This window comes from Meriones unguiculatus, chromosome 10 (genome assembly GCF_030254825.1).
Source record: "Meriones unguiculatus strain TT.TT164.6M chromosome 10, Bangor_MerUng_6.1, whole genome shotgun sequence".
Classification (NCBI taxonomy): Eukaryota; Metazoa; Chordata; class Mammalia; order Rodentia; family Muridae; genus Meriones; species Meriones unguiculatus.
Window position 1 is genome coordinate 59184448 of NC_083358.1, and position 12453 is coordinate 59196900.

A 12453-nucleotide genomic window follows, 5' to 3' on the forward strand; every position below is an offset into this window, starting at 1 on the left:
ATTTTCCCATTGTCAGAGTATAGTGAACAATTTGAGGGAATCTGTAAAATGCCCTGCAAGGTGGTTTTGGATTCACCCAGGGTCGGTTTATGAAAATCCTTTCGTCTACACTCTCTTACATAAGAAAATTATTAAACATACTTTAAATAGGGTTTTGAGACAGAAGTAAAACTGTTTGCTTTCCAGTTTAAATCAGTTGCACATCCCTCTTGTGGTAAGAACTGAAGCTGGCATGTTGGTGCCTGTCCCTTCTTAGAAGCATTGCAAATGTGGCTGCCGTGTCACATGGGTGTCAGTAGGTGGCAGAGCAGCGAGAGGCTATGTCTGTGCTCAGTGTTCTGACCTGTGAACATCTGAATGACTAGTAGCCTAATATTCTCTGATAAAAGCGAGCCTGAGACTACCATCAGTCCAGTGCCACACCGGCCCTGATGGCTGCCAGGATTGGGAGCAAGATGGAGACTAGATGAACCCCCACCTGGGACTGAGGGCCCTCCATGGGAATGAACCCTAATCAGACTACCCTTGCATGGGGCTACTCAGACAGACCAGGCAAGGAGCCAAGATGAACACCAGACCAGTCCATGGGGCCTAGACAGGTAACTAGCCTGAGACAACCAACAGTCAGGTGCTGTGTAGGGCTGGAGGGCAGACTAAGCTTTACTGAACCCCTACCCAGTGCCATAATGCATGAGCAGGGTATAGCACTCCTGAGACCACTTCTGAGACAACCCCAGACACTCAGAGACACATGGCCCCACTAAGAGGAGCAAGTAAGTGGTGGAGAAATGGAAGAGAAAGAGAAACAGAAGGATGTAGGCACAATGAAGAAAGGTAGAACTGTAGACTCAAGGGCAGTGAGAAACAGCTTGATGTGAGTAGCGGGTTAGGCCACCTCAGACCATAGATCAGTCCTGGCCTTGCTGCCATGGGAAGCCATGTGTGGGTCCTTGGCCCTTCAGAAGCAGGGTTCTGTTACCACCAAAGGCCAGGCAGAGGTCCCTGGTCTGGGTTGCCAACAGGGGTATGCTGATGTCTGAGGGCTGTGCAAAATTAGCCCCATCACTCACCTGGGCATTGTACAAGAGCTGGCCCTGGAGGCATGAGAGCAGGAGAGTGTTTGGGAAAGCAGGTCCTACACCTCACCTAGGCAGTGCATCAGAGCTAATTCTGATGGCGGGGCGCGGGGCAGATGTGAGTTGGACACAAGTGTGTGATTGTGGGAGAGCTGGCTCCCACGACTTGTCTGTCTTGTACTGATAACCCTTGCCTCAACCCTTGCCACCAATGGCAGCTAGATAAGCTGGTACTGCAGTCATCAGAGTGGGAGAGCTGGTGCCCCTCACCTTCTGCAGCACTTGGGAGAGCAGGCTCTACATATTGTCTGTGCAGTACCAGAGATCTGGCCCAGCGTGTGGAAATTGCAGGGGAACAGTCCCAAAAGTGAGAATGTAGGAGAGCTGACCCAGTGAGGTTCTAGTATAGACAGAGTAGCAGAAGCCAGAAGCCTTGTGCCAGACCAATGAGTCATTGCAATGAACATTTGCAAGCAGAGAAGTGTGGACAAAAGAGTATAGGTAGGACACACTGTGCCACACTGCAGCTTCCAGGAGATTTATTTTCTCATTTGTTGGGGGAAGTTGCAAGGGTGGAATGCAGATGGGGGCCTGATGTGAAATTCACAAAGAACCAATAAAGGAGTCAAAAACAACAACAAAAAAAGATGGTTAATTTTTAAAGCCATGTATAAAAAAAAAATAAAAGAAAAGAACTCAAGTTGTCATCATATTGATAATCTACAGTTCTTAACTAAGTGTCTTCTTTCCCTCAAATATCATGTACTTTATTATTACATGCTTAATGTGGTGGCTAGAGATATGGGAAACTAACTTCAGTTTATTCTGTATTCAAATTTGGTTTATAGTCATCATATACCTTAATTTTGATGGCTTTAAAAAAGTTTCATTCTTTAGAGGTTTGTCACAAAACAGATAACACAAGCAGAAAAACAAATAAAGTGGTGCTTTAATAAAGACACAAAGGATGAAGCACTATTAAGAGGAGGCAAGGAGAAAGGGGTACTGTTCCTGAAGCCCTTCCCTTCTCCAAGGCTGAAGGTAAAATGGGAGGAGAAGTTTAGAGAGTTGTTGAGCTCTGAGTCTGAAGAGAGGGCCATCCAGCTGGACCTTGGCCAATGGTAAAGGAGTAGAGACACTTAAAACAAGTCATACCAACTCGTTCATTCTTCTCTCATTCCCTTCACTTTCCTACCACTTCCTCTCATTGGCTGAGCCCCAGGGAAAAACAGAGAAAAGAATTCCCAATTCACAATCTCTATCAATGTTCTAGAACAGGGGAAGAAACTAAATTCCCCATGATCTTAAAACACAGCTTGAGAAATGTTCTTTAGTAGGGATTTAAAAGGTCATACTCATTTTAGATTTAAGCTTATGAATCAACATTGTAATTATGGTTCTTCAGTTACAGAGAAAAACAAGACAAAATGAGGTCTGCTGGGTGAGTCCATGCAACTAAGGCTAGAGAGATGACTGAGCTGGGGAACTGCAAATACTGCTTTCTGCTGCAGAGCACCTGAGTTCAGTTCCTGGCACCTACGCTTAGCAGCCCACAATCACCTGTAACTCCAGGTCCAGAAGATGCAAACCCTTCTTTTGGCCTCTGCAGGCAGCTTTGCTCACTTTCAAATGCCCCTCCCAGGCATATAATTAAAATAAAAATACATTTTAACATAAAAATACATAGTGTTTATCATAAATATGATAAATACAATTAAATATGGCATACTTTGATTTTGCTAAGAGTTTTACAACTTTTAGATGTATAAATTCAGGTAACAATATCTGTAAGCATTGTAGAAACTGTGGCTCAATACTGCAAGGATTTCAACTAAGTAAAATTAGACAAAGCACAGGGTGGAGGATGGGGTGAGCATCTGTCAATCTCTGCCTCTCAATAAATCCAACATTACAATAAATGCTGTGAAAACAATTCCAGGAGGAGAAAAAAGATAATCTCTTCCTCAAAACCTCCAATTCTCCCTGTCCATTTTGGTTTTAGCTCAGATTTTGGAAATATGCTGTATCCTTTATGAGAAAGACAATGAGAAAGTGGAATTTTCTTTAAAGGCATTTGATCACAAAGGGCATTTTAAAATAATGTATTATAACTGCAAAAAAACTCAGTTATATGTTTTCCAGAAAAGGATTAAAATATTTATAAACCATAGGTTATATTTTAAAAACCATTAAAGAGGCTATTTATTGTAAACCCATAAGTCATAACCCATTAAATATGGGCTATGTTTTGTGTGTGCGTGTGTTGTGATTTTTTTTTTCATGAATGTTTTTACTGTGGCTTCCATAATCAACTGGTCTGTGTTGAGAGTTGGCAATGTCTCAGGATCTCACTTAAATATGCAAATGTATATATTTTCACTCAGAAAATGATTTCATTGGCGGGAAAATGTGCATTCTATGCAGAATCCAGTTCTCACGCTACACAAACTTCCACTGTCTCAAAGAAAATGTAACAGTTATTTCCGCACGTGTCTCTCTATCCATTACTCATCTCTATTTATATCCAAATTTGCAATAATTCAAGTGTGAAAAGTTACCAACTGACAGAATATTCTCTGCAAATTTCTAGTCACTGAAGAAATATTTGCAGTTTTTCCAGTCCATGAGGATGCTTAGTTCACATGCAGCTAAAACAATGTGCTACCCACCTTTGCTTGCCTGGACTGCTAGCTTACTTGCTTTTCTTTCTTTATTTATTTTTATTTATTTATTTTTGCCTTCACACTATCTCAACAAAGGCAACTTTTAAAAGTTTGACTGTTTCAGAAACAGACTCAAATGGCAAGAGTTGTTCTGTTTTTTTAAAGTACAGAGGAGATAAAAGTCTATATGGTGACAACTTTCAAGGTCTGTTGGCTTTTTAGCTCCATTAGAACATGATTTTAATATAATCCACAAGCTGGCTGTAAAGCATGCCAGCTGTAGAGTAGTAAGCATATAGTGAGAAGGACTCATTTCAATATATGGCCACATAGACACATGCACACATGCATATATGCATGCACGGGCACACACACACACACACACTCCATAGCACACACATACTGAACTGGAATGAGACTGTTAGGTTAGGAACTGGAAATTTTGCCCAGTGGTTAAGAGCACTGGCTCTTAACAGAGAACTCTGGGTTAGAACTCAGCGTCCACATGGTAGCTTGTAACCTTCTGTAACTTCAGTTCCGAGGGATCCCAAACGCTCTCTTCTGGCCTCTGCAGGCACAGAATGCAGGTGATACAAATATACTCAGGCACACACATACACACACACACACACACACACAAATTAATAATTTTACTTAAAAACTGTAATGATAGAAGATAACATTCCAAATAAGAAAATTCTTTGAATCTATTTCTAGCCTTTTTTGAGCTACGATATTAAACTAATTTACCCTTTTTCTGAAACTCAGATATGCCACTTTCTCCAAGCTGCCTTTGACATTCCATGCTTAGTTTAACCCTTGGTGTGCCCCCCTAAATCACTGTACTGATAACATATAAGACAGTGAAATGCCAGTGTTTTTTTTGTTTTTGTTTGTTTGTTTGTTTTTGTTGTTGTTGTTGTTTAACAACTAGAAGAAAATTCTTTGGAGAACCAGGATAGCCACTTGGTAATGTTGCATTTCTAAAACTTTATGTTGTGTACTACGCAGCAGAATTTGAGAGAGGATTATGAATGAATGAATCCTGGGCTCTCTCAGCCAAACAGGTGACTCCTAGCCTCACTTAATCTTTTAGCATTCCATAAATTAAATAAGGAAACATAAAGCATAGAGGATCTTAGTTTCCTGCCTGAATAAACAAGAGAGACTGTGGAGTAAAAACCAAGTTCAAAGCTGTCTGATTTAGACAGTCTCTTTCCTCTCACATCCCTTCTGCAGCTAGGGCTCCAGGCCCCTTTCTCATAGAAACACTGCCCATCCCACAGGACCGGCGGAAAGAACAAGAGACCCCATGTCGTCAGTAAGTGCAGAATGTAATAGAAACGTCTGGTGTCTTTACTTTTAAGGAGGAAAACATCTTTAAGTGGCATAGGAGAAGTGACTCCTATTTAATTATCTAGGACTCCTCTCCTTCCCCTAAACTGAAGTTCCCCTTAGAGCCAGCGGCTGTACAAATTCACCTTAAGCTCAAGCTCATTGCCCCATGAGCGTGAAGAGCACAGTTGCTCTCCTCGCCATCTCATATGCTGACACTGACAGGGAAAGTAGAGCCCCAGTGGATAACGAAAAGAACAAGAGTGAGGGGCTGGGAAGCCAATCATTCTAAATGCCATCACCCGACCATTTAGAGGAACAACCGAACAGGGAGAGGAAAGTTCAATTGCCCTCTCATTAGCCCCAATTAACGGAATGAAAGCTGTTTGCATGTAGCAGAAGACACCTCATTGTTTGTTGTTGGATTTCAGCAATTGAGAGATGAATAATCCCAGTTAGATAGTTAACAGGATAGCAGACAGTTTGTCCAGGAACAAATACATACAGTTTCAGCCTGTTTTATGGAGCAAATAATGAGTTTAGAGGAGTTTTTTGTCAGTTTAATAAGAATAAGAACTTCAGCAGACACACAGCCTTCAAAGTTACCTAAATCAATAAAATCTAAGGTACACATGGAAAGTAGTAGAGCCAGTATTGCTGCAAAAAATAATTTATGAATTAATTCAACTTTCCAAAGCTGTGATGGAAATCAAAAATACACCATTTCCTATCAGTAACGTTACCTGCTCCTGACCACCATGTTAAGCTCTCACTGGAGTATAATGGCCATCCCCAGCGCAGCAAAAATGTAAGAGAGTCCAAAATTTCAAAGAAGTACTGGAGGGATGGCTCAGTGGTTAAGAGCAGTGGCTGCTCTTACAGAGACTGGAGTTTGGCTCCAAGCATCCACTTTGGACAGTTTTCAGCTGCCTGTAACTCTAGCTCTAGCAGATCTGACAACACTCTCTTCTAGACTCTGTGAACATGCACCCAGTCCACATACAGATAGCAGGCACACATAGACACACACACACATGAAAATTAACGTAAGATTTTTTTAATGATGAAAGAGTGAACGGCATTAAGAAAGGCAACCTGTTTAGACTGAAGACAAGAGCTTGCCATAGGATCTTAAAAGTGTGGAATCTCATGTCGGAGAACGGGAGAACAATGGCGCCTCTCCTTGCTTCCGTTCCCATTATATAGCCAGTAGCAGCTTTCACCTGACTTTCAGCCATTTTCTATCTTTTTTGACCAAATTTCCAGCCACCTCACAAGGGCTGGCCTTGAGTATCACTTTCTCCACTGAATTCTTTCTCCCTTAACTGACGTTTTGTGGTTAAACAGATGAATCCCAGATGTGAGAAGAATAGCTCACATTCATAGGGAGTGAGGTCCTGACTCATTAAGGGAAAGATACCATTGCTTTCTGGCTCTGAACGCCAAGATTGCATTTCCTAGACTTGAGAGGGAATGGTGAAAATTAACAAAAGCCATAAGGGATACTTCCTGGGTCACCAAGAAGTTCATCACGTGAGCACACCACTTGATCCCCTGCCAAGCTCCATATGCCTCCATTGCACGGAGCCTCGTGGACACCTTACATATCACACTTTTCCACATCCTTCCTGAGAGCAGCGTTGGCGCTTGCACAACTTACCTCACTGATCTAGTCCAGAAAAAAAAAAAAAAAAAAAGCAGCATTAGAATCTGAGTTTAAAGTATTAAACCAAGACAAAGAGCCAGGAGGCAGGAGGCGGAAGAGGAAAGAGGTGGGCATGCCTAACACCCCCCGGGGGGTGATTACGATTTTCCGGCCAGCAGAGAAGCCGGAAGAAGGCACGAGGGCAGCAAAAGGCCTCCACCTGCTGCAGCTCTGTGTACCGTGGTTCAGCGGCGAGGGGCCTGGGCCTCCCATCCGGAACAACTCCTTCCGAGTTCAGTCACTCTCACGCGCTCTCCAGCTTCTTAGGCCTCATGCGGGTCCGTCTCGCTTGGAGGACTGCCGCAAGTGCCAACTTCTCACTTCTTGGCAAGCTGAGGATGCCCAGTTGAGTGCCCCAGGTTAGCAGACAGAACTTCTTGCCCTCTTTGCTATCTGCTTCTTCATAAAGCTCAGTGACGTAAGAATGAGAAGAAACGGAGGAACGGAGGACCAATTCGTTTATGTGAAAACTTTAACTGATGGTTTGGACTTGTGTTCCTCTGTGGTTTGAATCCCACTGTCTCATTGATATTTACTGTTGGGGGAGAGTTTATTGGGACAAAGCTATCGGATGGATCTGAGGAATAAGCAGAAATCTAAGCGCCCTGAGAACCGCTAATTCTGCAGGAGCCGGAACTCGGTGGTGGGGGCATGGGGTGGGGGCCGAGCTCTGTCCAGTCTCTCAGGGGGTGTGAGGAGTGGCGCTAGGGGTCTGGTGGAAAGCTCAAACACCCTGGCCCCCTCTCGCTGCTTTAGGTGAGTAGGCGCACCTGTGTTAACCAGACAACGGGTGGCTTAGACATTCTGCTCATTTCCACAGGCCTCATCACACGCGGGTTGCCCTGCTTCAGAATCTGCGGGATAGCTGGGAAACTGGTCTCTGACGCTTGGAACCACAGTGTGGGCAACCAGCATCTCACACTTTGTTCTTTCACGGCCCCTGACACCCCGGGAACAGGTGCTTAGGTTAGGATGGCCAAGGCCAGCGGGACCGGCCTGTATTATACTTTGGTAAATAACAGTCACTGTTGTCATCACAGTTTTCCACACTTTCAGAAAATGTCACTAGCCGCATGTCAGCAGGGTTCTTTGTCTGATTTCTACCGCTAAGGAGGCAAGAAGGTTATTAGAAGTAATAGCAAATTTAAACTTTTATTAGCAGTAAACTGCAAAAGCTAATGGTGATGCCAACACTAGATAAAATCATTGTCACAGTTAATTCTGAACTCCTTATTTCAAGCTTAATAATAGGAAACTCAATGGAAAGGGTATTACACGCCCCATATCACTCATGAGTGCCGCAGGCCTGAGTAACTTGTTATTTTGCTCATGAGTGAAATAAAATGCAGATTATACTGCCTGCTATCAGGGGCATTGTTTTAATTGAGGGTGTATGCGTGGAGAAGAGGGGATCCAAGTAGCTTCTCATTTTTGTAAATGTTTTGAGAACGGTCTCGTTTATATCTGTGACTCTGTGAATTACCTTTGTGCTGTGTGTGTGTGTGTGTGTGTGTGTGTGTGTGTGTGTGCTTTAAAAATTTTTGCCTAAGTTGCTGAGAAACAAAGTAACCCAGGGAGAAAGGAGGGTAGTTGTGTTCTCCTACATTCCTGCAAAGCTCTCCTTCAGCACTCTAGAGCCTGTCTCTGGCCCCTCCGTTAGCAATGGCAAACAATGGTGTGTTTGTGTTGTTCTTGTCCCATTCTAATTGTGTATGCCCCACACTAATATGCACACACACTCACACTGAAACACTCACACACACTGTAACATACATACATATACTTACATTCACACTAACACGTCCACAATCAGATGTACACTCGCACAGCAGTCACACACACACACACGCTCTTTCACATACAAACACAGTCACATACATACAACCACACACACAAACACAAAAGCATACACACTCTCTTTCTCTCTCACACACCCACACACAGACTTTCCACCCTGACACAGTCCCCATCAAGAACAAACAAGATTCACGCCTCCAGGCTTTTTCTTTTTTTTACTAAGAAAATGGGTGTTTCCAGGAATCAAGATCACACTGGATTTGTGTGTTTTTTTCTCAAGTGTGCTATTCTCTGCTTTCAAAAAAAAAGTTAGAGCAATTTATGGTTCTCTGCCACAAATGGTCCAAGTGTGCGACCCCAGGAGCTGTGTGTGCATTCCTATTTTAAGGGGAATCTTCTGTGGGCTTGTCAGGGATGTCTGGGATTCCACAGGTCACAACACCTCAGCCCAGTGTGCGTGTGTGTGCGCGTGTGTGTGTCCATACAGAGAGGACTATTTCATTGAAGTTGAAATCTTAAGATATCCACAGCCATAAATCACTTTTTAAAATTTAAGTTTCAGTGTTCTGCTTGTGATATTTTTCTGACGATACCTTATATCATCATAACTCTGTCATACGCACACACACACACACACACACACACTAACCTGGCCCCTCTAGATCTGTGCTTTTTTTGGGAACCAACATGAGCCTTCTTTCTGCTCTTGGTGAGCCTGCTCTGCTTCTTTAGCCACTGTTGTAGTGGGGAGGCAGCGGCAATTTTAGCTTGGGGCTCTATTCATCTTTTAAAACACAGTAAGAAGAAATGCTCTTTCCAACTCTTCGGATGTAGAAGAAACACAACAAATGGGAATGAGTTTGGCAAAAGATGAGGGGAGGGGATAGAAAGAGAGGGCTGCGGAGGGGAAAGAGAGAAAAGTCTAAGCAGTTAGTGATTGGTGCCAAACTGCCTTCCTCTGAGACTGGAGAGCCAAAATACTCAAGATGGTAGCCTGACTGTCTAACAACAGTTTTTCGTATATTCAGGAAGCAGAAACGAGTGGAAGGGAAGACTCAGATCTCTGCTTTATTTTTCAAGTTTGAAAAACACGAAAAAAAAAATCTGAGCTCAAAACTTTCATTTTGCGAACTTGACCATTACTAGCACATGAAGTGATCTGCCTGGTCCCAGGGCTGACTGCTCAGTCATGCTGCTCATTTTCTGCAGTGTCCACACCACCTTCTCCCACGTCAGAGTCCAGCATCCCTAGAAAACATTTTCTATGACCCACAGCACCAAGCTGAACATTGACTGAGGAGTGTGTACGTTCACGATAATATGATGCCATCAGGAATAAGTCCCAGTCACTTACAGAAAAACGAAGTGCTGCTTTCCTAAATTACGAAAAAAACAGTCCTAAATTCCACGTTATCGTTCCCAGGAAGAGGAAGTGCAGAACTCTGAGAGTTTGTGAACACATGCAACCGCGCACAACTGCCATGGACATTTGTGCATGCTGCGTCCATCTCCACATTTCTCCTATTCGTATTGTTTTTATTTGAACACTGTATTGACACCTGAAATCCTCTTTATTTATTTATTCATTCATTCATTTATTTTTATTAAAAGACAAGCTGTCAGCAAGTTAAAGGTGCTTTTACGACCTCATCTTTTTGGTTGTTGGGTTTAGATTTTGTTTTGTGCTTTTTGTAACCCCCAACTTAGAAAACCACCAGTCCTTTCAAAAAATATATATATATACATATATATGTGTATATATATATATATATATATATATATGTAATGAATTGTCATACCTAATTTTGCATAGATGCCAAAATGTCTGGCTGCTCCTATCTGGAGTCCCTTGGAATTTGTAGAGATTTTTAGTGCTTGTGAGAAATAGCCTTGTTCTTTAGATTATAGGATTATCTCCCAAAATAGCTTTCCATTTTCTTGACTTTTAAAAATCTGTGTGGGAACAATGAAATGTGTTGGTGATCAGGCCAACAAGGGTAACTGACATTTTGAACTTAGATGATATTAATTTATGAAATTTCTTTCATGACTTTAAATAGTCATGAAATAAATCTGTATCTTCTAGCTTTGTAAAACTTCATTTTATTCCATCATTTTATAAGCTTTAATTGTTTGCTGTTTGTTCAAAGGTGAGTCTATAGAGGCTTTCTCATTATGTAGCAGAATCACCTGGTTATTATATATGTCTTCCCCACTCCCACCCCGTGGTGTGTGTGTGTGTGTGTGTGTGTGTGTGTGTGTGTGTGTGTATGTGCGTGTGTGTGTGTGAGAGAGAGAGAGAGAGAGAGAGAGAAAGAGAGAAAGAGAGAGAGAGAGTTGTCTACAAAATTACATCTCTGTCGCAGAAAACTACCAATGAATAAAGCAATTCTAAATCGATGCAATTCATGTTACAGTATGGAGATGTAGTGCCAGTACACACGGACAGTTGGGTAATGACAAGCTTCTCTGGAGAAAGCAGAGCGGAGAAGAGAGTGATGGGGAAAACCCTCTTTGAAAGAGCCTCTGGGTAGGAAGCGGTAAGGGAAGTGAAGAAGCACATCCTAAGCTGAGGACAGAGGCAGTCTTCCAAGCTCACGGCACCAATGGCTGAAGGTCCCAGGTGAAGCTCTCTCCACAGTGACTGAAGACATGGGGAGGCTGATGAAGAACAGCAAAGGAGGCTTGTGTGAGAAGGTTGGGAGATGAGGGTGGGATGGTTGGTGTGTGGTTTGTGGGTTGGGAATCCCTTGACCACTATTCCCTTGAGTTAAACTGGCAGCCTTTACAGAATTCTGTGCAGAAGGGAGACATGATTTTGGAATGATCTAGGAAGAGATGACGAAGGCTTGGCTCCCCAGCAGAGGTGGAATAAAGAAGGTAAAGTTTAGTTGGAGCTGGCAGTCGAAGGGTTTGCCAACGAACTGATGAAAACTGTTTGAAAGAAAATCATTTAAAATCTTAGAAATACAATGACAGGACTGCCATGTTCTAAGTAAAAAAAGTTTATGGAAGGAGTGTGGCAAGGGAAGTACCCCAGGATCTGGGACATTAGCTATCATGAGAATGGGCTAAGCGTGTAATTCCATACAGAACTTCCTGTAAGTTAGAGAAATCCTCTCTAGAAAGTCTTTTAGCTGTGACATTTTTGAGATCATGGGTACAAACAGAAAGGAGAAGTCCAAAGCTTCAGTTCTGAAGCATTTGCTACAGAATTTGGGGAGATGGCACATTAAAAAGAGGTTTAAAAGACATGACTGATAAAGGAGAACATTCAGGGAAGTTCTGTGTTCCAAAAGCAAAGAGGAAAGGGAGGTTGTAATAGATTTTGCTATGATTGTGACCACATCCCCAGCAGAAGAAAATTAAGACATAAAATGTATTTTAATTTCTTCTTTTGGAGATTTCAGCTCATAGTTCATGGGGCTATTGATTCTGAGCCCATAGTGAAGCAAGACATTGTAGTGACACCTACACCTACACCTACACCTCAGAGAAAACAGGAAATAGAGCAGAGAAGTGATGGGCAAGAGGCATCACAAGATGAAGGGTGCTACTTCCATTCATCAGCCTCATCATCCACCATCTACCCTCCCAATAGTAGCCCATTCAGAATTAGCTCACTAAACTATTCGTTATGTCAAATCCTCAGAGTACCTGTAAACCACGCATACACACAGCGGTAGTGGTAGTGGGGGCGGGGGAGAAAGAGGGAGGGAGGGAGAGAGGAAGAGAGAGAGAACTAATATGCTAGGCATCCTTCAGTTCAATCTTGTTGATGATCAAGATTAGCTGGCACAGAATGAAAGAAATGAAGAGAAGGAGTCTAAACAAAAATTATTTGTTCCCTCACAAACATTATTATACTATATCTACA

General features: G+C 42.6%; 1 non-coding gene across 1 annotated transcript; it reads left to right on the top strand.

Annotated features, from left to right (window-relative positions):
• Positions 1-241: 241 nt before the first annotated feature.
• LOC132646174 (small nucleolar RNA SNORA17) lies at positions 242-377 on the top strand. The gene has a single exon (XR_009584299.1). It is a non-coding gene; the product is annotated as a small nucleolar RNA SNORA17 (small nucleolar RNA).
• Positions 378-12453: the final 12076 nt, after the last annotated feature.